This window comes from Delphinus delphis, chromosome 1 (assembly GCF_949987515.2).
Source record: "Delphinus delphis chromosome 1, mDelDel1.2, whole genome shotgun sequence".
Lineage (NCBI taxonomy): Eukaryota > Metazoa > Chordata > Mammalia > Artiodactyla > Delphinidae > Delphinus > Delphinus delphis.
Genome location: NC_082683.1, coordinates 45,959,169 through 45,986,344, shown reverse-complemented (window position 1 = coordinate 45,986,344; position 27,176 = coordinate 45,959,169). Strand labels below are relative to the sequence as shown.

The 27,176-nt window shown below is 45.0% G+C and overlaps 1 long non-coding RNA gene across 2 annotated transcripts in view; it reads right to left on the bottom strand.

Annotated features, from left to right (window-relative positions):
- Nucleotides 1–26,882, bottom strand: part of LOC132432374 (uncharacterized) — a 184,792-nt gene extending 157,910 nt beyond the window's left edge. The window contains exon 1 of one of the 2 annotated variants that reach the window (XR_009520883.1): nt 26,776–26,882. This is a non-coding gene — a long non-coding RNA (uncharacterized lncRNA). The remainder of the gene's footprint in view (nt 1–26,775) is intronic. The other variant, XR_009520880.1, reaches the window with a different exon arrangement.
- Between the last annotated feature and the right edge of the window lie 294 nt (nt 26,883–27,176).

The following is a 27,176-nucleotide window of genomic DNA, read 5'->3' as shown; positions in this document are numbered from 1 at the left end:
AGTGCCCTCTCTTTTTGGTCACCACAGGCTGGCTGAATCCCTCCGCTGCAGATCCAGATGCTGCAGGGGGGGAACCCTTCCATACAGCCCTCTCTTCCTTGGTCCAGTTACCACCCCCTCACCCTTTCAGGACAAGGAATGATAAAAAAAAAATCCTCTCTGCTGTTAACTCCGAAGTTCCGCAACATCCCTTGTGATCTCCTTACCCGCCCTTCCGCCATGAAGAGCGCCCTTATTAACTTCTCGACGCGTCCTAACTTGACCGTCTATTTCCTGACGGATGCACAAGGCTATTCTTTGATCTTCTGGATTGTGCACTCTGCCGCAACCCAGGTGAGCTGGGATGGACACGAAGCACCTGGTCGCTCACTGGTGGCCCCTCTCCACCTTCAACTCTCCCAGTCCAAGTGGTTCAAAGAGGGCTTCCAGTGGCTCCATCCTGACTCAGGAATGGAATTCTGCCAGTGGAGTCCCTAGGAGGGAATGGTCCTAGTGATTGGTTCAGGATGGGCATATGACCAGAGTTAGTACAAATGAGAGTCAGTACAGGGGCTTCTCTTAAAACTAGGGCAGGAACCTGCTCCTAAAACTAGGAAGTGAAGCACCAGCCAGGAGCTGCTGGTGGCCACCTTTCCTCACCTGGGACGCACCTGCCTGAGAATGCAGCAAATACAAAGGAGCACAGAGGAGAAAGAGAAAAAGAAGGAAAAATCCTGACTTGATCATTAGGGCGCCTAGTTTCAGCTGTGCTTTAATTCAGCACAACCCCTAGACTTCCCAGCGAAGGAAGCCAACCCAGTTCCTTTTGTGCTTAAACCAATCTGAGTTTCTGACACATGCAACTAAGTCCTGACTAATATAGAAGGTCTTAACCTCATCAAGGATTTGAGGTACGGATCAGGGAATCTGAGGAAAAAGCCCAGCTGTATGGGACCCAGCTGGGAGAGGGCTGCAATTCCCAGCATCCTTAATAGTTCAATACATGGCCCCTGAAATCATCCTGCTTGGGTCTGAATCCTGGTGCAGCCATTTCTTGTCTATGGGAGGTACCTCTGTGCCTCAGTTTCCTCATCTGTATGTTACAGATATTCAAAACAATACCTTCCTACTAGGGCTGTCGGGAGGATTAAATAGGCTGTCCCACGTGAAGCACTTTCAACAATTCTGGGCAGGTGGTAAACTCTCAGTTAACGTTACGTCTTGCCATCATCCCCAGGCACACAGGCGGACCCCAAGCTCACTCCAGGCTGCAAGACTCCCTCCATACCCACCGAGTTGAGAGAGCTGGACCTGCACCCAAGTCAGGATGGCTCAGGGGCTCTGGGGCAGAGCCTGTAGGAGAAGCCTCAACACTGACCAGCTCCCATGCGATTAGGACAATTGGGGGCCCCAGGGTGGCAAGCTTAGGGCGTCCCTGGGCCGTCCAGTGCATACCTCAGATCTGGCTGCCCTTGCAGAGCCTGCTGGGAGGCCCCTCCCTTCCCCCACCATGACCACCACCCAGGTGTTGTGATGATCCCTTCATAACCACCAGCAGCCCTGAAAAGGCAGGCACCAGGCCAGGGCCCAGCCCGTAACGCGCCTGGGAGAGCACACCACCAGGCTGCCAATCAGTTTGTGTTTGTGTTTGTGACACCCAAAGGTAAAAGAGGATGCCCTTGGTCAGAAAGGAAATTGTGAATTTTGTTTTTATTGAATGACAGGTGCCCCTGACCAAGAAAATGAAAAAATGTACAGTGAGAAAAATACCTGGAGCAGGAGTCAGGAGGCCGAGGGTCCAGCCCAGGCCTGTCACTGGCCTACTGTGGGCCCTCGCTGGTCCCTTCTCCTCTCTGCAGCCCAGTTCCCTCAACGGTAGGCCCCTGGGTAGGAAGCAGAGAGCGGGGAGTAAAGGTAAAGGGTTTTAAGCGGTCTTGGTGGCCTCCTTCCCATTTCACGGTTCAGAAATTCCCTTTCACCACAGAGACCAGTAACCCTGCAGTTTGAAAAAATGAACTTTTTCTTCAGTCCTGGAGTCCCGCCCCGCATTTTCTCACCGTTGGCTTTCACCTCCTCGTGTGTCTCTCACTAACCCACAGCTTGGGCCCTTTCCTCCTTTCCTTTCATGTTTGAGAGTAGATTCTAAGGACTCATTGATCATATTAATGAATGACCAATGTTTGCATAAGACCTTTGCAGTTTAAAGCTAACTTCGCGTTGATAGATTTGTTTGTCCTGAGCTAAATGAAAGCTTACAGTGGTGTAGTCCTACCATAAGAATTACCCCTCTCGATTGTAATTGCTTGTTTCAGTGTCTTCCTTATGAAGGGGAATCTCTAGAACTGTGGGCGCTGTTCCACTTGGCTCGCCACTCTATTCCCAATGCTGAAACATAATCCCTGTCCTATGGTCCACTGTTAATAAATATGTATTGAACAAATCAGCCAGGCCTGTAGCTGGTTGAATGTGGAGCCTGAGAAAGAAGGTGTCCGGGGTGGCTGGAGGATCCATCTCCTAGTGAAGCCACTGGGTCACTGCAGGAAAAGCAGTCTTAGAGATAAAAAGAGTAGCATGGTGGTTAAAAGACCCCATTAGGAATCATAGTGGTTTCTGGCATGGAGCGCAACACCCAGGTAATGCTTTCATAAGGGCTGGGAGAAATCCTCTGGGTGATTTTTATGGAATCTGATCATTCTGCAACCAATAACACCAAATTAGATAGGTCTACAGTATTTTTTTTTTTTGCCAGATAATCATCTGTGACAACTTAGGCAAGTTAGGGGAATATTTGGCTCAGATCAATCTGAAAAAAAAATGTTCTGTGGAAGTTTCAAGAAGGAAAAAATTGAACCCCATGGAAAGCAAATGTTCCTGACCCAGGTCAGACTCTTCAAACAAAACCACATGAATGTTCAGACACCTTGGTCAATTAGCTTAAAGGAGCATTCACCACACCTTCTAAATGCTTTCTTCTTTGGTGGGGGACTTTAATTAAAAGGCCAGAGGAAGTCTGGCACAGAGGATGACAAATGGGAAGGGATCACCTTAGAGAAGACACTGGCACAGAAACAGAGAAATCTGGGCTGGCTGGGATGCACAACATTTATTAAAATTCCCAAAGTGTGAACTCACGCCTGAGTCAGACTGTCAGTGGGCTGCCTGAGGAGGACAGCGGGACCCTTAATGAATTATGCAGCCAGAGGCCTTGCCACCAACTCCAATTCCAAGACTGAGGCTGAAGCAGTGGGGGTGGAAAGCCAAAGCTTGGATATAAAGACTTAGGAGAGCAGGGTCCTAATGCAGAACAGAACTTGCCTTGGTGGGGTTATCCCAGCTTAGGTGGGCTCTGAAAGGGAGCATGTTTGGGCCTTAGCCAACAGCTAGTCTAAGGGAAACGAAGCTGAAGAAACCATCCGGGCGTTGCATGGTTGTATCCTAAACAGGAAGAGAGGCTTGTTGTTGGGAGCTGGGGGAAACCCAAAGGAGCTACAAGGGCCCTCCTTTGTCTGTCCATCCCATAAGTGTCGGTGCTCCCAAGGATTCAGTCTTGGCCTGCTTCTCCTCTCACTTACTCCCTTCCAGCTCCAACCACACTCACGAGATCCAGACTCAAATCGCTATCTGCCTACTGGACTTCTCTTGCGGGGTGTCCCAGAGGCCCTTCAAACTTCTGTTCACTGACTCAGTGACCTGAGGAAAGTTACTTATGCTTACTGAGGTTTTGTTTTCTTACTTGCAAAATGGGCATCCAAATACCTACTTTATACAATCCTTTTGAGATTGAATGACTTAGACTTAATGAATGAAGCATACCCAATCCAGGGCTTACTCAATATCTCTCCCCTTCATCCAGGAATATGTAGTCCCCCATCATGTTCCAACTTGTATTTTGGCCAATCACTCTGGCTTCTGTATACCCTTCACAGGCAATAACCAAAGGGACTGAATTTAATGACACTTCTAGAGTTGTGTTCTCTGTGACTCATCTGGAAAATGGAGCCAGGAACTGAATGGCCCTTCAAACCCAAGATTCCCCAAACCAGATTCATTTTCATGCCTATCCCACGATACCGCTCATCCCAAGTCCCCTCTGTGAGTGAATGGCAGAAACTTCCATTCAGACACCTGAACCAAAAAGCTGGATACTGGCCTCAACTCCTCTCTTCCCAGCAGTCACCAAGTCCTGCTATCACCTCTCTTAAATGGATCTCAAACCCATCACCCGTCTCCACTCCCTACCTAGAATACGTCAGACGCACGTAGGGGCTTCCCTGCAGATCCTATGGTAGGTCCGGCCAACTGACAGTAATTTGGAGACTTTGGACGGCTCTGTTTGCTTCATCTCCTGTTCAACTGCACACACCCTTCCCCAGACTTGAATCCTAAAACCAAGCCAACCAAGCCAGCTCTTACAAGACTCAAGATCTTAAAGCTTTGCCCTAGGGCTCCTTGCTTCTCCTTCAACTGGGACTCCTAACTTGGCCTTGGACGGAGGCCTCAACCTCCTACCACTTACTCTGCCCCAGACTCCTTAGTGCCTGCTTGCCTATTCCTCCTCGTCTTCACCATCCCCCACCTTGCCCTCTGAGTTGCTCAGCAGAGTTTCTCCTGAATGAGCCTCCAAGCCTGAGTTAAGAGCCTTCTCTGAGCTCCCAGAGCCTCTGCATGTCCCTGTTACCACTTCATCTCACTGTATTGGATTTTCCTGGTCACTTGTATAATTGACTCTTTGAAAAGGGCCACCTCAAATGAGGTCAGTTTCTGTTATATCTAGAAATGGGGGCAGCAAGTCACTTTATAGGAAATCACTTGAGGGCCTAAATCAATAGTCGAACCCATTACAAGTTTATTTCTGTCTTATGCCATAGCCCAGTGCCAGGTGGTAGGGATGGGAGGCTTGCTCTATGTGTTATTCAGGGACCCAGGCCCCTTCCGTGTAGGTCCTCAGAGTTCTTTCCATACAGCAGGTGGGTGAAAAAAGAGAGCAAGTATCACACATGGGCCAGTTCTTGAAGTGGTGCAATTACTTCCACCCACATTCCACTGGCTAGAGCCCAGTCACATGGCCACACATAGCTTCAAGGGAGTCTGGGAGTCTAGCTGAGCTCCATGCCCGGGAGGAAGAAAAGAACATGAATATTGGTGAGTACCAGCCTTTCCTGCCACATCTGGCAATACTTACCAGGCAAGAATTTGTCCATTTGATCAGTGCCAAAGTTCAACCTTGGAAAGGAGAATCATCCACCCTTGAAGAAACCTGGTCAGTAGCAACAAGAAGAATAGAGAAAAAGGCTCCTTCAGACTCCCTTCACTACAACTGCTACAACAGCTCCCCTGTCCAAGGACCCAGCAGCCACCAAACCATCCCAAAGCAAGCCATCTCCTGTGGAAGTTGGGCACCTCCTGCCTTAGACAATAGGGTTTGCCTCCTGGATTCCTGTGATGAGCTGGGAGACCGTAGGTCTGGGCCTCCCCACACACACAGTGGTGAGTATCCAGGAACCCTAACAGGGTTCCTGGAGGAGAACGAATAGGCTTCTTTTAGTAAGAGCAGGAGGGAGTTAGAGAGAAGATTGCACTCCAGGACACCTGGAGGACAACATCTGCAGCCCAAACTGTAAAGTCAGACCCTTATATTTTGGTCCTTTCTGCTAAACTCTGAGCTACTCAGAGGCAGACCCTTGTCTTATTTTTCCTGCAGCCCCAGGCCCTGGGGAAGAATCTGGCGTGGAAGGGTGGCAAACCCCGCTCCTCCCTGGGCCACACGACCGCAGAATCTGCTCTCGGGATGCCGGCTCCACTTAAGTAGGACAACCAGGCCTCGAGGATAGGCCAAGAGCACACTCATGCATTTCCTGGCTCCATTTTCCAGATGAGTCACCAGAGAACACAACTCTCGAAGTACCATTAAATTCAGTCCCTTTGGTTATTGCCTGTGAAGTGTGTACAGAAGCCAGAGTGATTGGCCAAAATACAAGTTGGAACATGACGGGGATTACATATTCCTGGATGAAGGGGACAGACACTGAGTAAGCCCCGGACTGGGTATGTTTTATTCATTAAGTCATTTAATCTCAAAAGGATTGTATAAAGTAGATACTTGGATGCCTGTTTTGCAAGTAAGAAAACAAAAGCTCAGCAAGCATAAGTAACTTTCCCGAGGTCACCGAGCCAGTGAACAGTAGCATTAAGATTTGAACTCAGATCCTTCTTCAAACTTGCTGTGTTCACACGTGCTATGATGCTGGCCTCTTCCCGCCAACAGAAGGAGCTAAGAGTGAGGCAGAGCTAAAGGGACAGCACTAGTGAGAAAAGTAAGGAAGAGGGAGGGGAGCATTCTTTAAAGGAAAACCAACCTGTGAGAGCAGGAGAGGGAGACAAAAAGAAAGAGCATTTGCTGAGGGTCAGCAGCCTGCCAGACACAGGCTTGGCAGTCCTCCACGTGTCACCTCATCTAATCCTCACAACAGCCTATAAAAGAGGTCTAAGTGTCTCCATTTTACAAAGGAGCAAACTGGACACAAAGAAGTGAAGTAACGTAGCCAAAGTTGAAACTATAATGCAGCTGAGATTGAATCGCTAGCTACCTAACTCAAGAAGGGTAGGCCGAGGCCCATGGCCACTGCCACTCTCGGCCAGACTGTATAAAATCCAACACACTGGCTGCTGACACAGAAGGATCTAGGAAGGCAAAATGCCATGTGCCACTGGCTAAAATCCAGCCCTGCTCAGTGGCTCTGGAATCCAAGCTGGTGTATCCCTGTTTACACTCAGAGCAGTGGTATTTGAGGGCTGGAGGCTTCGGGGGAAAGGCAGGACAGATCCTGGCCCCTCCATATTGAAGCACTCTGCCTTCCACTTACCACCTTCCCACTTGTACTGCCCTGGTGCTGATCTGTGGGTATACTGTACTTTAAGAGGAAAAAGCTGCAAAGATAAACAAGGAATAAAACGCAACAATACATAAAACCCCAAGTGACAAGAATTGCTGTCATTAAGGAGACCGCCTGTCACCTAGAGACTGCCGGAGACTGCCAGCTGGCTAAAATCTATTTTCTTTTGAGAGCCCTGGTTCAGATGCCACCTCTTTTAGGAAGACACTCCCTGGAAGGAATCCCTCTCTCCCTGCCTGGACTCTGTTGTACGGTTAGTTTGGACTTTATCATATTCATCCCCCAAATTAACTATACTTCTTCACTAACCTGTAATACTGGAAGCAAAGACCCTGTCCTCTTCACAGTCATAAAGGTGAATTAATGGCCGCGTTTGTTGGTGCTCACTACGCCCATGTGCTTTACGTTCATTATCTCCTATAAGCTCACGATGCTCCACATTTGTTTAACCAATGTGGAAAGTCATGGTCAGAAAGATCGCCCACAGGGTCAGGATCCAAACCCAGATCCCAGACTGGACTCTTTCCAGTAGACGACAATGCATAAAGTATGTATTGAAAAACTATTCACTCAGTGTTTGTGAATTCATGGGTTCCAAGCCTATCACCCTGTGTGTCAAGTAAAGCTGGACATGATAGTGTACCAGCTTTCTACTGCTGCACCCAAATAATAATCACGCCACACCCTGTTGGCATCCAACAACAATCATTTTCTTTGCTCTCAGTTATGAGGATGGACAATCATTTTCTTTGCTCCCAGTTCTGAGGCTTTCTTTTTTTTTTTAACTGCATTGGTTCTTCGTTGAGGTGCGCGGGCTTCTCATTGCAGTGGTGTCTCTCTTTTTTTTTATATATAAATTTATTTATTTATTTATTTTTGGCTGCATTGGGTCTCCATTACTGCAGGTGGGCTTTCTCTAATTGCGTTGAGCCGGCGCTACTCTTCGCTGCAGTACATGGGCTTCTCATTGCGGTGGCTTCTCTTGTTGGGGAGCACGGGCTCTAGGCGTGCAGGCTTCAGTAGTTGTGGCTTGTGGGCTCAATAGTTGTGGCACGCGGGCTTCAGTAGTTGTGGCTCGCGGGCTCTAAAGCCCAGGCTCAGCAGTTGTGGCACACGGGCCCACTTGCTCCGCGGCATGTGGGATCTTCCTGGACCGGGGTTCGAACCCGTGTCCCCTGCATTGGCAGGCGAATCCCAACCACTGTGCCACCAGGGAAGTCCAGCAGAGCTCAGCAGGGACCCCCTCCTCTCTGCTCTGTAGAGTGTCTGTTTTCCTCCTCGTGGCCTCTCCACATGGATACTCTGGACTTCTTTACATAGTAAATATGTTTTCCTCTGAGTGAAAGCAAAAGCCTTCTGAAAAGGCTCCTTAAATCTCAGGATGTCAATTCTGCTGCATTCTCCTCACCAAAACAAGTCACAAGTCCAACCTAGATTCCAGAAGGTGCAGAAATGGACCCCAGCCCCTCCCTGGGAGGAGCAAGCAAGGTCACACTGCAAAGGGACATGACATAGGAGAAATAATTCACTGGGGATGCTTTTTAGCAATCTGCCAGATACAAATGACAGATTCTGGTCAGAGCACGGAGCTGCGGGATTAACTGTCTGCACCTTTAAAGAAATGCACATAATTCCAACTCTGATCTGGACATCAGAGCAGAGCTGCATCAGACGCAGGATTTTTCATGGGTTTTCTCCTTTCTCTGCTTTGGCCAGGGTTTGCTATGGCAATCATCACATCCGCTTTACAAATGTGTCCACAAATGTTATCACTCATACATAACTGAACAGTCTCTAAGTTAAAGCTTCTTGCTGACCAGGGGTTTTGTTGTGGCAGGAAGAGTCTGACGGGGGCACATCTCTGGACCACCGGCACCACCATGGCCCTCACTGGACACGAGGCACAGAACAGGCACCGCTGGCACCAGAATAAACTCTCACTTGCCCCTGAGTCACTCTCTCCAGATTCACAGCATTTAAAGTGGACATTTAATTATCTGGAAGTTTTACTAGGTGGAAAATTCCTGACTGGGCAGGAACTGGAGAAGAAAGAGGCCAACAGGGGAGAAAATTCAAATCCACCAATTAGTGCCTGGAGAGACACAGCCCGTCCTTACCCAACCCGCAGATCAATAGCAGACATGTATACTCATACCTTCTTTAATGTGTGTGGCAAACAACCTTTTCAAGTTCACTACCTGTGTAGTGAGCTGTATGGGTTCCCAGCAGATGCAGGTAGTACACTAAATCTGTAATGGGGGTGGGACGTGAATAAAGGGGCTCTTCTTTAAGATGTGAGCAGAGTTCAAGAAAACCATCAAGGGGGAGTGCAGTTCCCTGGGGTTAGTGGCAGCGAGGCTGCCTAGAACTTAGCCAATTCATGGCCTCCTGGCTGGGAGAACCCCCTGCCAGGTCACTCTCCACACACACCCCAATCCCCTGTCAGTGCCAACCATTGGCTGAACCCAGCCAGAAACCAGGGGGCAATGGAACCCACAGAAGGAGTCTGTTAGGGTCAGCTTCCCAGGGTGCAGAGTAAAGTAAAGAAGAGAATGGATCTGCAAGGACAGATGACAGATAAACAGCACACAGTCCCTCTGCTAAGCAGCACACTGTGGGTTGTTCCTAAGAATTGGCCCCCATCGTGCCTGCCTTGGTAGTGTTTAAAATCCAACTTCACCCAATTACACAGTTGTACGGGGAAGAAGGAGGATAGGACGCTGAGATCTGTCCAAGAGACATCCTCTAAGGCTCAGTGCGCTGACCCATAAATTTCAGATAACTTGTATAATATTTCCCAGGGTTGCTGTGAGAAAATTCAATGAGCTCATGTATGTATACAATCCTTACAAAGTATAAAGCAATAGACAGACATGCTCTACTGTCTGATGGGGGTGGGAGGGCCACAGACATGAAGCCACACCTCCCGTGAAGGACACACGGGGCACATCTGGACCAGGCCACTCCGTTCCATCACAGCCCATCACATCACGTCACTCCCCAACTAAAGGTCCCGGCAAGCTCCCACATCCCTCACAGCCACCTCCACTCTGACGTGTGAGGCCAGCAAGGAGTCCAGGCCAGGCCCTGTGGCATCAGCAAAGACCGGAATGGGCCGCCGGGAATTCGGTCCCTCGTCAGCGAGACCGATGAGCTGGACCGTGTCAACGTCATCTGAGTTTTTGTTTCAGGAACACTCTTCTCCCTAGAAAGGCCCCGTGGGAGCATTTACGTCCACAGTGTTTATTTAGGGGCACATGAAGTAAGTCGAGGATGCCAAAGAGCGCACTCTCTGGGGAACAGCCGCGCAGAGGCTGCTGGCCAGAGAGAGCGGCAAGGGTCGGCCGGGCCAGACTGTCCCTCTGCAACCTCGCAGGACCTTCACCAAGCTCGCGGCAAGAATGGCTTCAGAATTTCAGAGGTTCTTAAATGATTATTTTATTTTTAGAAGAAATTGGACGGGTGTAGTGGGAATGGGGGTAAAGCAGAGTGAGAGCCCATGGAAATGGCACCAGGAGTGCGCCCTCTTGACTTACAAGTAAGATTTCCATTTGACTCAGGAAGGAGAGGCAGACTTCTGCTCTCCTTACCCATCTAGGGGCTCCCCGCTGCCCACAAGACAATGCCCAAGGCTCCTTAATTTGGCATCTCAGAGCCTCCCCAGCTGGCCCCAGCCTACTTTTACAATTTTATTTCCCAATACTACACCTCATGGGCTCATGCACTTCGGGCTTCACGTGGTCGTCAGATGCACAGGCTTCAGAGCTGATACACCAGATTTCTATCCTGGGCCCCGTCCCTTCCCAAGCTGTGTGACTTTGGGCCAGATGTTCAGCCTTCCTGAATCAGGTTGCACATCCTAAAAGTAATAGCGTTTGCTACAACTTAAATGAGGTTATGAACGTTACGCCTGCAACATATTGCCTAATTCAGAGTAAGAATTCAATCAGTAACAGCTGATAACAAACCAATCTCCTGGTTATGCCGTGTCCTTCACCCCCAGAATCCCGCCTGCCCAGCCCTCCACCGATGCAAGCCCACCCCGAGTCCAACACTTCCAACTGCTCTAACCACACGTGCCCCTCCCCTGGCCTTGACCTCCGCTCCTCCCTCAGGACTCCAGATAACCAAACTCACCCTGCAAAGGCCGCCACCATGAGACAGAAATACCGCTGGGTTGGGAACCCAAAGGTCCCAGGTCAAGTCCCAGCCTCTCCAGTGATTCATAGACTGACCTTCCACCTGTCACTCAGCATCTCTGAACTTCTGTTGCCTCTCCTCTAAAATAGGGAGACTCCCCCCTGCCACTCGTGGAAAATCAACAAACAGGATGATACGTGGAAAAGAACTTTGTAAACTTTGAAATGTCATGGAGTATTTAAAAATTAAACTATTGACTTTTAGGGCAATAGTAATACTAAACCATAAAGGCTAACTTTTTATGATCTGGTTCTGCATTTATGGTCTATAATGTTTCTGCTAGAAGACCCAGTATACAGATTCAATTATCCAGGCCACTCCAGTTCACTGTCACTGATAAGCAGAATTTTCACAGACTCCCTCTGACCCCAAGGCCCCTCTCTGAAAAGTGCAGAAGTAATTTATGTTGTTGTTCAGACCATAGAAATGCTACTTCTCACCTGCAAGCCCAAGCATACATCCCAGGGCTTAAGGAGCTACAGTTAACTGAAAGAGCCAGTCAGAGTTCCCCACATCAGCCTGGGTCACTGTTCTCCCTCCAAACCCGAAGGGCCCAGAGCTTTTGATTACTTAAAAACCTGAGAACAACCCAGCCTCTCTCACAAAAGGCCAAATACCCATGGGAAATGGGATTCTTTCCAAAGCCCAGTCACATGTCAAAAATCAAGCCAGAGTTCTGTAACCTGGGAGGTGAAAGGATTGCTTCTTTTGTTTTATTTCTTGCAAAATGCAAATCTAGCCATTCTTTCCTCTCCAGCTTACAGCCTTGACACACACTGAGAGCCCAACTGACTGACTCAAGCTGCCTTTCAAGGTCTCTACAGAGTCTATGCCACAGTGTTTCTTTCATGTTAAACTTCTTGGCTGACATGTCTTAGGCAACATCTAGTACACAGTGCTGTCCAGTTTCTTTGAGATAGGGGAAGATATCCAGGGGAAGCAGATTCATCTGTAAGCACAACAAGATTAGTGTGTTTAATGCTACAGAGCATCATAGCTGAGATTAGAGCCTATGGTCTTTAATGTTCTAGGTTGCCTCGATGATTTCCACTTAAACAATGGAAATCCGCTGAGGTAAGAAAAAGAATGGGGTTTTTTTTAAGTTCTTTTATTGAGGTATAGTTGATGTATAATATTGTGTAAGTTTCAGGTGTACAACATAGTAATTCACAATTTTTAAAGGTTATACTCCATTTATAGTATTATAAAATATTGGCTATATTGCCTGGGCTATACAATATATCCCTGTAGTTTATCTATTTTAGACGTAGTAGTCTGTACCTCTTACTACCCTACCCCTATTTATTTTGCCCCTCTCCCCACTCGTAACCACTAGTTTGTTCTCTATATCTGTGAGTCTGCTTCGTTTTTGTTACACTCACTAGTGTGTTGTATTTTTTAGATTCCACATATAAGTAATATCATACAGTATTTGTCTTTCTCTGACTTATTTCACGAAGCATAATAGCCTCCAAGTCCATCCGTGTTGTTGCAAATGGCAGAATTTCATTCTTTTTATGGCTGAGTAGTATTCCATTGTACATAAATAACACATCTTCTGCACCCATTCATCTATTGATGGACACTTAAGTTGCTTCCATATTTTGGCTATTGAAAATAATGCTGCTATGAACATTGGGGTGCATGCATCTTTTCAAATTAGTATTTTTGGTTTTTTCGGATATATACCCAGGAGTGGAACTACTGGGTCATATGACAGCTCTATTTCTATATTTCTGAGAAATCTCCTTACTGTTTTCCACAGTGGCTGCACCAATTTACTTTCCTACAACAGTGTATGAGGGTTCCCTAGAAAAAGGATGTTTAAATAGTTAAGTATGACTGGTAGTCTTGGAAGCTGGACTGAAGTGAGAAAAATCATTAGTCCCAGCCCTGCCCCTAGTTCATTATGTAACCTTGAGTAAGTCAATTTCCTTCTCTAAAGTTCATTTCTTTGTTGGTTAAGTGAGAGAGTTGGACTAGATCAGGTAGAGCAAGTACATGCCACCCTCACTCATCCACCAAAAGACCATGCAGACATTACTAATCAATCACAGCACCCTTTCCCCATAAGCAGGACATAATACATTGCTTCAGGCAATTGGGACAAGTAGCCCAGAGCTGACACATGAAGTAAATAAAAATCTAGTTGCCATCCCTGAGCCAGATGATTTTTACCTGTTTTGACATTGAATGATCCATGAGGGAAAAAAGCAGCAAAGCAGAAATTAGGAAACTTGGGACCTACTGAGCACCGAGCCATGGGGTTTCAGTGCCACTAAGAAAGTATTACAAAATCTGGGTCTCTGTTTCCTCATCTGCAAATGGAGAGTAACAATTTTATTCTCCTTATTTTCAAGATCTGTATGAAGATGAAAATGAAAAACATATAAAAGAGCTTTCTATGGATAAAGAAGATGTGGCACATATATACAATGGAATATTACTCAGCCATAGAAAGAAACGAAATTGAGCTATTTGTAATGAGGTGGATAGACCTAGAGTCTGTCATACAGAGTGAAGTAAGTCAGAAAGAAAAAGACAAATACCGTATGCTAACACATATATATGGAATTTAAGAAAAAAAAATGTCATGAAGAACCTAGGGGTAAGGCAGGAATAAAGACACAGACCTACTAGAGAACGGACTTGAGGTTATGGGGAGGGGGAAGGGTGAGCTGTGACAGGGCGAGAGAGTCATGGAAATATACACACTAACAAACGTAGTAAGGTAGATAGCTAGAGGGAAGCAGCCGCATGGCACAGGGATATTGGCTCGGTGCTTTGTGACAGCCTGGAGGGGTGGGATAGGGAGGGTGGGAGGGAGGGAGACGCAAGAGGGAAGACATATGGGAACATATGTATATGTATAACTGATTCACTTTGTTATAAAGCAGAAACTAACACACCATTGTAAAGCAATTATACCCCAATAAAGATGTTAAAAAAAAAAAAAGAGCTTTCTAAACTGAAAGTCCTCTAATAATCACAGTATACTAACATTTATTAAGCACCATGCTAGTTACCTTAGATTTATTTCTTGTCTCATTTGAGTCTCACAGCACCACAATAAAGTTGGGTTTCTGGCATAATTGTAACTGAAAAAAATCGTATAAATACATTGTGAACTCCTCCAGAACAGGAATGCTTAATCCATATCTTCATCCCAATGCTCAGCCTGGAGCCTGGGGCAGTCAATAAATATTTATTGATTTTTATATAATTCTCTGGAGGAAATTATGTGGCTCCTGAAAGAGCAATTAGGGACATATTTTAGAAAGTGAAGTATAACAGTTATGATGCATTGGGATGACCTAGCAATGGTTTCAGATCCTAAGGATGGTTAAGGGTGTGATGTATGGACTTTCACCTCATGGTCCCAAGACGGCTGCTGCAGCTCTAGACATCACATTCTCACAGTATGTTCTCAAAGTAAGAAATCAGGGAGTGGCTGAGACAGTGAGAGAGAGCTCTCGCTGAGTACCTAGCTTCTTTTTTCAGGAAAGAAGACACTTTCCCCTGCTGACTTTTCCTTATGACTCACTGGGTCACATGATCACCAGAGTACAAAGCAGGCTAGAAATACAAGTACCTGGGAAGAAGGCAAGGGAGGAGGGGGTTAGGAATGTCCATTAGGTAGCCAAGCAGTAATGTCTACCATGGGGAGACATTTCAGGTATTCTTCATGTATTAGTTTCATATTGCTGCTATTATTACCATAAATATAGCAATTAAAGAAACACAATTTTATTATCTTACAGATCTGGCGTTCAGAAGTCCAAAATGGATTTTGCTAGGCTAAAATCAAAGTGTCGGCAGGACTGTGTTCTTTTAGGAAGCTGTAGGGGAAAACCCTTTTCCAGCTTCTACAGGCTGCCTTCATCCCATGACAAGCTTGTAGCCCCTTCCTCTATATTCAACGCCATCAACAAAGCATCTTCAAAGCCCCCTCTGACTCTAGCTCTGCTTCTATCCTCACAGCCCCTTCTCTGATCTAAACTTCTGCATCCACTTCCAGCTTTTAAGGACACATGTGAGTACACTGGATCCACAGGATAATCTCCCTATCTCAAGATCATTAACTTAATCACATCGGCAATGTTCCCTTTGCCATGTAAGGTAACATAGCACAGGTTCTGGGGATTGGGACATGGACACCTTTGAGGACCTATTATTCAGACCACCTCACCTCACATGATTCCTTGAAAACCTTCTCTTCCTGAACACAGACTCCTGCTCCTAAGGAAGGCTGAAAACAAAACAAAACTGCAGACTCACCATCTTATACATCTATTTGCTTAAACATCAATGGTTAACATTCAAAAGAGCCACAGAAAGTCTAGTGCAGGTCAATCTCTCAAGTTCTCCAAGTTCGGGAGAGGAGATACACAAAACAAATTTGAAAACAGAAAGAAACGCCTTTCCTGGGTTGAGGGGGCTATTAATTCTTAGACTATCCAACAGCACCCCCCAGCGCCATGAAGCAGGAACAGAGAAGGAGGGCTAGCATTCGGTAAAGAATCAGAATATTTAGCCAGAATCATGAATCAGGTGCCCAGGCCCCAGCCTCAGAGATTCAGGTGCAAGGGATCTGAGGCTGGGTCCAAGTGTGAGAAAATTTTTAGAGGCCCCCAATGATTGTATGTTCAGCTAGAACCACTGAGTTCAGCATAGAAATAAACATGGTCTGAAAGCCTACCAGGCCCTAGGGATTCAAAAGTAAGTATGATAAAGCTCCTCTTCTCAAAGAGCTTTCAGTCTCAATGGACTACGAGAGCTGGAGGAGACTCTGGTCACAGCTAACAACTGTATGACTTAGGGCAAATTACTTAACCTCTCTGTGCCAAATTCCTCATCTGTAAAATGAGGATAATAATAGTCCCTGACTTAACAGGGTTGTTAAGAGAATTAAATTATATAATTCACATGATGCATTTAGTATGGTGCTTGGTACAAAATAAGCACACAACAATGTTAGGGGTTCCTAGCAAGTTCCAGGAATAAAAATATGTGGCCCACATGCTGCCACTTCCCTGTCACTCAGAGCAGACACTACTGATGGATCTGAACGCTTTTTCCTACTGAATCTGGACAAAGCTTCTGAGTTCTTCTCAATCTAGTTCTCCACTGCGGGTGGGAAGGATCAAACCTACCATGTAAACTCCTCCTGCATTTTTCTTTTTTTTTTTTAATTTCATTTTATTTATTTATTTTTTATACAGCAGGCTCTTATTAGTTATCTATTTTATACATATTAGTGTATATATGTCAATGCATTTTTCATTTAAGGAAATTGAGACTCAGGAGGGCCAAGCTCATTGGATGAGCCTGTGCATAGCTGGGAGGGCCCAAATCTTCCGGCCCAGTGCTCTGCGCACGCAGCTTTCAACATCCTCCAGCTTGCTGGACTCTTCCTTGGCCAGAGCGTGCCATGCTCACAGCCTCCTTCTGTCAGGGCGCCTGGCTATTCTTGTCCTCTCTACCTGCTGCCGTGCCTCCTGGGTGTTTTGCAGTGGCAGCATGACCTGAGAGTCTCTCTGTGGGCCAGATGCCCATTGTGACATTGTAAGAACTGACACCCAGGGATTAAAATCACTCCCACTAGCGGAGCCCTGACACCTGCCTTTTGTTAATTGCTTGATTGTATCTGATGTATCTCAGATAGCTTCATGTGGATCCTGCCAGGCAGGGATTTTTAGTCCTATTGTAAGGATGAGAAAACAGACTGAAAGAAGTTTATTATCTAGCCCAAAGTAAAATTGTTAAGAGCAAAAGAGGACTCAAACCCAGGTCTGACACCTTTTAGCTTAAGCATGCAGCACACCTTTTAGCTTTACATATCCATAACTTCATGAAGCAGAGCCATTACACTTTGCTGTGCTCCTAACGTTCCAGGCTCTCCTCCATCATAACATTTACTAAATTACATTGGAACCTGTCCTGTCCACTTATGGGTCTCCCTCATAAGACTGAGGCCCTTTAGCCACTACTCCCTGACACATACACACATGCAAACATACACACCTTCTCTACCAGCTGTATCCTACTCATCCTTCAGTGTTATGCTTATAACTCACTCCTCCTCCAGGCAGTCTGCCTAGACTGTCTGTGGCCTTGCTATATGCACCTGTATCAACCTGTATTTCCCTTGTCTCAGCATTTGTCAAACTGTATGGTATATGTTCTCTAATTACAGTGCAGTTAATCAAGAAGCTCCCATTATATGTGAAAATTAAGAAACACTAACAAATACTGCATAAGGTTACCAGGGGCTGGGGGTTGGGAGAAATGGGAAGATGCTGGTTAAAGGGTACAGACTTTCAGTTATAGGATGAATAAGTTCTGGAGACCAAACGTACAGTATGATGACTATAGGATACAGCTGGTAGAGAAGGTTAATAATTTTATATTGTATATTTGAAATTTTCCAAGAGAGTATATATTGATATTTCAATGGCAACTATGTGAGGGGATAGATATGCTAATCAGCTTGATTGTAGTAATCATTTCACAATGTATATGTATACCAAAATATTCTGTACACCTGAAATATATACAATTTTTATTTGTCAGTCATACCTCAGTAAAGCTGGTAGGAGGGAAGTAACACTAAATTATACTTAGTAATAATAGCTACCATTCATTGAGCCTTGTGCCAGGCACTCACTGTACCAAGCACTGTATCCACGCACATACATTTATAAAACCTCATTGATTGACCACTTGCAGCCCCTTAGGTGACAGTTATCATTTTCCTCATTCTGTGGGAGGTAGGGGTGGGAGCTGGCAGAGAATGAGCTTCAGACAGGTTAAGTCATCTGCCCAAAGCTGTGTAGATATATATGTGGCAAAGCCAGAATTTGGACCCAGGTCTGTGAGTCCTCAGAGCTACACTGTGGACACCATGCTAAACTGCCTTGATGCAGTGTGACCTCCTCTCACACCTTGTACAAGTGCCAGCGGCCCTGTGACAACTAGTTCAGCCCTGGAAGGTGGCATCCCTTTCCCCCTCTTCTTACTGTGACGTCAGCTACTAGAAAAGTTACCAGGTTGTGAATGGTTAATTAAACCCAGTCACCAGGCATCGCCAATAAGTAGCCAAGTTCTCCCAAAAATTTACCCAAAAGAGATCACATGTTTGAGATGGTGAAAGAAAAGGAGCTTGGGGGCTTGTTCCCACTTCCAAAACTCAAGAAGGACCTATTGAGGCAAATGAAATATGACCCAGCCCCTGAGACTCCATACACATTCATCACTCATCAGAATCTGAGCTTTATGAAAGAAGAGAGTTTTATTCCTTGCTGTCTCCCCAGAGCCTAGAACAGTGCCTGGCACAAAGTATGTACTCAAGAAAAACCACCACTGAATGAGTGAACAGACTCATATTAACCCAGAAAATGGCAGTGCAGGAATGGTGGTAGGGATCATGGGCAACCTAAAATCATTATTAAAAGTTGTCCAAATATGGCACAAAAATTTGTTTGGTGTAAATTTAAGTGGTCAAAATTACATCCACTTTTCAGGAACACATTTAGCCTTTTTACTTATATATCCCCCCACCAAAAATCATAAAAATTGTTTAATATGAAATACACTGATGAGAGGGGGAGGAAAAGATAGGGGTATGGGATTAAGAGATACAAACTACTACATATAAAATAAATAAGCAACAAGGATATATTGTATAGCACAGGGGATTATAGCCATTATCTTTTAATAATTTTTAATGCAGTATAATCTGTAAAGATACTGAATCACTATGATGTACACCTGAAATTAATATTGTAAATCAACTATACTTCAATTTAAAAATAAAATACACTGATGATTAATGCACAATACTCTTCATCATATATCATCCCTAAAAATAATAATGTAATTTAAAATATACTAATAATCAATGCACCATATAGCACATAAATTTGATGAAAAACAGCTATCTAACTGCTACCATCGTTTCTGTGAAAGGGCCGCTGAAAGCACGTTGCATGAAAGGGGATAGAGCAGCAGGTGTGGAGGCTGGAAATCAGAGGCAGGAGGATGCTCAGAGGAGGGGCTGAGAGAAGGCTCAGAAGATGCGGGCAAGAGGAGGCTGAAGCCAGAGGAAGGGATCTCCAGGAGGAGGTACGTTAGGAGGGGTGTAGGGGGCGTCTGGGAGGAAGTGAGTGGGGCATTCTCAGCAGCGCAGCTGCACCCAGAAACTTTGCTTCCTGGTCCCCGGGGCTTGGCTACTCTGCTCTCTGGCTCTGTCTCCCAGGGGCTAATTTGTGGTGTTTGAGGGTTTTTTCCTAAATGTTCTGCCTTATTTTTAATCATGGTTATTCTGCAAAGCAATTCATTCACCCCATGCCCTTCTCATGGAGAGCTAATTCTAAACAAAGGAACAAGCTCCTGAAATAAGAATGCACAGGAACGAGGAGGGGGCCCTTACTGAAGGCGGTTAGAGAAAAGGAGACAGCTGTCTGCTTGAGAGTGGTTAAGTGCAACCTTTCCTATTCTTGATTAAACCTCCTCTTGAAGCCCCATTCAGTCTTGACAGTAGGTGACAGGGACCGTGAAGTGACACTTCAGCCACCGTCACAGCCGTGTCACTGTCCACAAGAGGGCAGTGGTGCATGTGGTCAGAACAGAAGTTCTCCTGATACCAGCATTAGGGACAGTTATAGAAGATCCAGTCAGAGTCAAGGACCAACACACACGTACACACGCACACACACAAGCACACACAAACACGTACACAAACACACAAACATGCACACACGCACACGCACACACAAACACACACACACTTCAGGTGGGGCACTGAAGCTCAGGGCAGAGGCCTCAGCTGTGGTCTCGCAGAAGCAAATTGCAGCGCTAGACCTCCTTCCCTACATCAGTGGCTCCCACGTAGAGTGCCTCGGGGTCCCACCCCGACCCAGCAACCCAAACCTCCAGGTGGGTTTCAGGCACCAGTGGTTTTCAAATCATCCCAGGGTGAAGTCCTACTCATCACTGCCTCTCAACACAAGGAACGCCAAAGAAAGGAAAATGTGAATCTTCTGTACTTTAACAGGTGTCAGGACACCAAATGGTAAAAGGGCAAGAAAGTATGCTGTCTTTATGAGAAAATGTACATGAAACAGTGTATAAGTCAAGGTCCCAGCAGAAAACAGATGTCTCGTTCAAACTGGATAACTTAGGGAAAGTTGATAAAGAAATTACAAAAGTTACAATCAGGGTGTGAAGAAACCACAAGGAACAGTGGACAGACATTTACCTGCAGGCCAAAGCCAGACAAGGAAGTGGTGATTAGACCCAGAGCTAAAGCAGGCTGGGTCGGAAGGACTCCCTCAGTAGAGGGAAGCAACCAAGGGAATAAATACCCCAACCCGCTGTCCTCCACCCTCTGAGCTCCTGTCCGTGCTTCTCGTTCAGCCAAACTCAACCCAGGAAGCTACTGACAGAGTCCCTGGATGTCAGCTTCCGGAAACGAGGAGCAGGGTGCAGGGGATGCCAGGATTCAGAGGTGCAGGCAATCACACACCATTCAAGCCTGGCCCTTCAACAGAAGCTTCATGAGCAGTACTATATTCAGACACTGTTGGATGCAAAACAATTCTAGTTTACACCTCTGTGGATGTGGAACAGATATTCTTTGCTGGTTGGAATACAATCTAAGCAAAGTCACTTCTGGGAAAACAAGAATAGAGTTTTAGTTGGACAAAAGAGGAATTCCTAAACATTTTTACTTTTTTAAAATATAGCAATGAGCAACTCTTCTTAGAGTTGGACAACAGAAAAGAATGTTCAGGGATTTCCCTGGTAGTCCAGGGTTTAAGACTCCGTGCTCCTACTGCAGGGGGCACAGGTTCGATCCCTGGTTGGGGAACTAAGATCCCGCAAGCCATGAGGCTCGGCCAAAAAAAAAAAAAAAAAAAAAATCATTAAGTTACAATACAATAGGGTTGGTAACGTCTTGGTTGGAACTATAGAACCTCGCTTCTGAGGCTTAGAAAAAAGAAATAAGCTACTTATATTTATTATAAAATATCTGCCTTTTCAAAGACGTGTCATATAGTACCTCATACTCTACTCTTTTAAGGTAGTATCTTTATTTACCATCTTACAGATGAGAAAGCTCAAATACAGAGTAGTCAAACCATTCTCAAAAGGTAATCAACAGAGCAGGGGACAAGGGATAAGGCCAGGCTGGCCCTCTGATGCCCCGTCCCAGGCCCCCGAGGCCCCCAGCAACAGGGTGTTTATCTGACCCTGGAGGTGGGGTCAGAGGGTTACCGTTAAGAACTCAGCAAAACTGAGTCCCAGCTCTAACATGACTTCACTGGGTGACCTTGGGCCAGTCCCTTCCCTTCTTTGGGCCTCAGTTTCTCTAATCAAAACACAAGCAAGTTCAACTAGACTTGCCGTTTTCAAACATTTTTAGCAGGAGAAATTTTTCAGACACAATCTTGCAAGGCAACCAGCAATGTAACAGATTTAGGAACTTCCTTCTTGTTGAAGCAGCCTCCCCTCACCCTGCTGCTGAAACCCTTGAGGAAATTCTAGGGGACTTTTCAGATTCCTTCTACGTCTGTGTGCTGTGAAATATTAGTTCCATGAGGTAGTACGAGGATTTGGAGGAAAGGGGTGATCCAAAGCAACACACTGGATTAGCAAAGTTCCACGGATGTCTTTACTGCAGGAATTTTCAGGGCCTTTAAAAAGCACACGTTTCATCCTTCTCCAAGCTGACGATTTAATATATAGTTGGGGAAACAGTGATCCAGACAAGTGTTTCTCAATCTTTGTTTAACCACAATCCACAGTCGGAAAGACGATTTATATCATGACCCAAGACACACACACACCCAATGTGCATTGAAATGAATACACCTTTCCTTTCAGTGACACAGAAAAGAGCGTTTCACCAAAACAGTATCTTCATTGCACTCTGACACTGTCTAGTCTATTTTATTTCCTTTTTTAAATGTTTAAATTATGCGTGAGGGTGTACATGAAGGTGTCTGTGTATGTGACAAGGTCATGATGCAAAATTTATTTCTCACTAAAGGCTACAGTCAAAAAAATGTTTGAAAACTGCTGCCTTGTCAACACTCATTTCTACGACCCCAGCCGTGCAGGCTGCAGGCTGCTTCTGGGTCTCCGAGACACAAATTAACGGATTCTTTTTAGGGCTTAAAACATGGGAGCCTCTGTGCCTCTCTGCACAGCTGAGTTGGGCCAGAGAATGTGGACAGGATGGAGTGAAGAAAGCTGGCACTGCCCGTGTCTAGGAGGTACAGCTCAGGAACAAAGAGGGAGTTTGTCTCAAGGGATGCCAACCCCACCTCATTCACAGGCTCCAAATTCATTCAGCCTCCGCTGGCCCACAGGCGTCCCCTCGCCCCGGGGGCCTGCCAGCCACTTCGACAAGGGGTTAGTGTCAGATCTGGGCAGCTCTCCCTGCCCGATGTGATGGGCATTCAGGTCGCCTGTGAGAATCGGAAACGGAGTAGCTCTTGTCAGCTGAAAACCAACATCCTGCCCCCGTCACCCCATGTGCTCCCTGCTCCCACCCCCACCCTCAGGGGGGCCCAGGAAACAAGCATATCTTGAGACGTGCGTCCATCGTGGGAAAGGGCACTGACTAGCTGGCCTGGCCACTGTGTGCAGGGTCCTGGGGGTCGTCCCTCTCCATTCACCTTCCCCCACCGGCCTCCTTACTTCTTACTCTGAAAGGGCTGCCTTTCCAGAGTGGGCCACCCTAAGCCACACCACTGGGAGAGGAGAAAGGAAGCGGAAGGAATTACCCCTTGTCCCAGGCAGCGCCCTGGGCACCTTGCATCATAATCTTGTAATATCCCCTTTTATACAGATGAGGAGAAAGAGGCTTAGGCAGGCTGCCACTCAAGTCTGCCTAGTTCCGAGGTTCCAGACCTACCAAGACACAGGGAAGAAGGAGGTAGCAGAACAGCAGATCAAACTGGAGTAAGTCCAGGGCAGCCTCAGACTTAGGCACAACAGCCGGCCACCTGCTCACAGCATGAAGTCCGGAGGTGTCTACACAAGGCAGCCCAATACAGGCACGATGCGAGTCACGAGCTGAACACTAGGGATGGCGACAATGGTGTAAGAGCACCCATTTTGCAACCACACAGGCTCAGAGCTGTGTTTTGTTTTTTTTTTTTAATTAATAGATTGTTTTCTAGAGCAGTTTTAAGTGTATAGCAAACCTGAGCAGCAAGTACAGAGTTCTCACATACCCTTGCCCTGACACACCCGAAGCCAACCCCACCTCTCACCCCATGACAACGTCCCCAACCTGAGCAGTACATTTGCTACAAATGATGAACCTATGCTGACACATCATTATCACTCAAAACCCACAGTTCACATCAGAATTCGCTTTTCATGTTGTATGTTCTATGAGTTTTGACAACTGTATAATGATGTGTATCCACCATTATAGTACCATACAGAATAGTTTCACTGCCCTAAAAATCCTTCTGTGTGTCACCTATTCATCCCTCATTTACTCCCCCTTGAACCCCTGACAATCACCAATCTTTGCACTGTCTCCAAAATTTTGTCTATGAATGAAATTGAATTCATTTAAACTCTCCCAAAGCAAATATCCAGGCCCATATGTTTTCACTGTACAATTCTACCAAATGTTTAAATAAGAATTAGCACTAGTTCTACAAAATCTCTTCCAGAAAATAGAAGAGAATAGAATATCTCTCAGTCCTCTTTATAATGCTAATATCACCCTGATATCAAAACCTGATGAAAACAATGTAAAAGGAAAAAAACCCTACAGACCAATATTCCTCATGAATATAGATGCAAAAGTTCTTAAACTATTAGCAAATAGAATTTGATAACACATAAAAAGAATTATATACCATGACCAAGTAAGATTTATTCCAGGGATGCAAGGCTGGTTCAGTATTCAAAAATCTACCGTGGGGCTTCCCTGGTGGCGCAGTGGTTAAGAGTCCGCCTGCCGATGCAGGGGACACGGGTTCGTGTCCCGGTCCGGGAAGGTCCCACATGCCGCAGAGCGGCTGGGCCCGTGAGCCATGGCCGCTGAGCCTGCGCATCCAGAGCCTATGCTCCACAACGGGAGAGGCCACAACGGTGAGAGGCCCGCGTACCGCAAAAAAAAAAAAAAAAAATCTACTGTGTTACCAGGCAAAAGATGAAAAATTACACGATCATATCAATTGTAAAAAAAATCTTATGGTGAACTTCAACACTTATTCATGATTTTAAAAAAAAAAACAACTCAGAAAACTAGAGAGGGAAACTTCTCAACTTGATAAAGAACATCTACAAAAAACCTACAGCTAACATTATACTTAATGGTGAAAGACTGAATGCTTTCTGCCTAAGATAAGAATGAAGGCAAGGATTAACCCTCTTACCACTCTTATTCAACATCATGCTGGAAGTCTTAGCCAGAGAAATAAGGCAAGAAAAAACATAATAAAATGCATATAGATAGAAAAGGAAAACTGTTCCTACTCACAGATGACATAATTGTCTATGTAGAAAATGCCAAGAAACCTACAAAAAAAAAATATTTAACTCCTAGAACTAATAAGTGAGTTTAGAAAGGTCATAAGATATAACATGAACATACAAAAATCAATTGTATTTATATAACTAACAAATTAAAATACCATTTACAATCACTCAGAAAAAAATGAAATCCTTAGGTGTAAATCTAACAAAACGTGTATAAGACTTATAGGCTGAAAATTATAAAATGATGGTGAAAGAAATCAAAGAGATAAATGAGAGACATACAGCATTCATGGATTGAAAGACTCAATATAGTAAATATGTCAGTTTTTCAGATCCATCTGTAGATTTAACGTCACTCTTCTCTAAATTCCAGCAAGACTTTTTACAGATATAGAGAAGCTTATTCTAAAATTTATATGGGGGACTTCCCTGGTGGTCCAGTGGGTAAGACTCCACACACCCAATGCAGGAGGCCCAGGTTCAATCCCTGGTCAGGGAACTAGGTCCCTCATGCATGCTGCAACTGAGAAGTCCGCATGCCACAACTAAAAGATCTCACGTGCTGCAACTAAGACCTGGCACAGCCGAAGTAATTAAATAAATAAATATATATATATATATTTTTAAAATTTATACGGAAAGGCAGAGGAACTAGAATAGCTAAGACAATTTTGGGGAAAGAATTATAATATGGGAGGAAATCAGACTCCCTGCTTTCAGGACTTATTCTATAGTTACAGTAATCAAGTCTGTGTGCTACTGGCAGAGGGAAAGACACATAGATCAATGGGACACAATACAGAACCCAGAAACAAACCCACACAAATACACCCAAATGCAAAAGTCATCCAATGGAGGAAAAAGAGGCTTTTCAACAAATGGTGCTGGAGTAATTGAACATCCAAAGAAGGGGGAAAAAATGAAATTTGACCCAAATCTCACACCTTATACAAAAAATTAACTCAAGATGGATAATAGACTTTAATGTAAAACGTAAAGCTACAAAACTTGGGGGGAAAATGTAGGAGAAAATCTTCAAGATCTATAAAAGGAAAAATGTATAAAATGTACTTTGTCAACATTAAAAATTTTTGCTCCAGGAAAGACTCTATAGAGGATGAAAAGACAAACTACAGACTCGGAGAAAATATTTGCAAACCACATATCTGACAAAGGATAGAATATATAAACCTCGCTCAAAATTCAGCAGTTAAAATAAAAAACAAACAACCCAATTAGAAAGTGGCAAAGAGATATGTAGAGACATTTCACTGAAGAGGATATACAGATGGCAAAAAAGCATATGAAAAGATGTTTAACATTGTTAACTATTAGGGAGATGCAAATTAAAACCACAGTGAGATATCAACACAAATCTATCCAAATGGCTAAAATAAAAGGGTGACAACACCAAATGCTGGTAAGGATTCAGAGAAACTGGATCACTCACGCATTGTTGGTCAGATGTAAAATAGTACACAATTCTGGGAAACAGATTGACCATTTCTTTAAAAATTAAATATGCAACCACCATGCAAACCAGCAATAGCATTCCTGGGCATTTATTCCAGAAAAATGAAAACTTATGTTCATGTAAAAACCTGTACACAAATGTTTATATTTGAAATAGTCAAAAACTAGAAACAACTCAGATGTCCTGCCAATTTTTTTACAAATACTAACAATGCCACTGCAATGACCATTGTTGTGACATGTCTTCCTGTATGCACAGGAGAGCTTGGCAGACACTGCTGGATGCCTGCCCATAATCCAATCTCACCTTCTAAGGTTATTTCAACGAATGAGACAGACATGATCCCTGTTATTACAGAGCTCACAGTTTTGGAGGAGGGATAGACAAGTAAACAAGTTTATACAATTGATTGTTCGTAACCGGTTGTTATGAAGCCGTCAGTTCACTACCACCTCAACCCCAAAGGGTGCCAAACTCAGTACCTGACTTCACCATTTTGCACAGAGAAGCCTAGGACTCTTTTATATTTTTACGTAAAACTCATCACAAAAACTTCAAAGGACTAGGTGATAGCCCCAGGATCCCTAATTAAATGTCTGACTTAATTAGAAATCCAAATGCTGCTGAGGCTCTCTGATCAATGGAACGAGGAACAGTTTGCCCCTGCCAACTTTAACAATATAATAGCCAGTTATTTAACAGCAAAAGTGAGTTTACCTGGGAATAGTCAATGGAACTGCAATTCCAGATATGAGGACTACGGAAGGAGGACCACAGGCAAATCCAAAGAACAAAGAAAGGGAACTTGCTTTTATAGGGAAAGGGGGCAATTTGGAGGGGCTGTAATAACCAAAGAGTCCATTGGAGGAAGCTGGGAGTCCAAAGTACGAAGCTTTCTCATTGGTTGGGCTGCTACAGTCTCTGATTGGCTGGGCTGTACTCTCACAGAGCGTTTTCTTCTTCCTGGTGGATTGTAGAGTAGGCAACACCTTCTTATCAGAGATGTAGGCAGAAGTCTCTTCTTGTTTAGAGTAATTGACATGCATGGTGGGTGTGTGACAGTTCCCATACAGGCCCGTCCTGACTCCAATTTTAGCTGAGGTTTCTTTAATTAATTC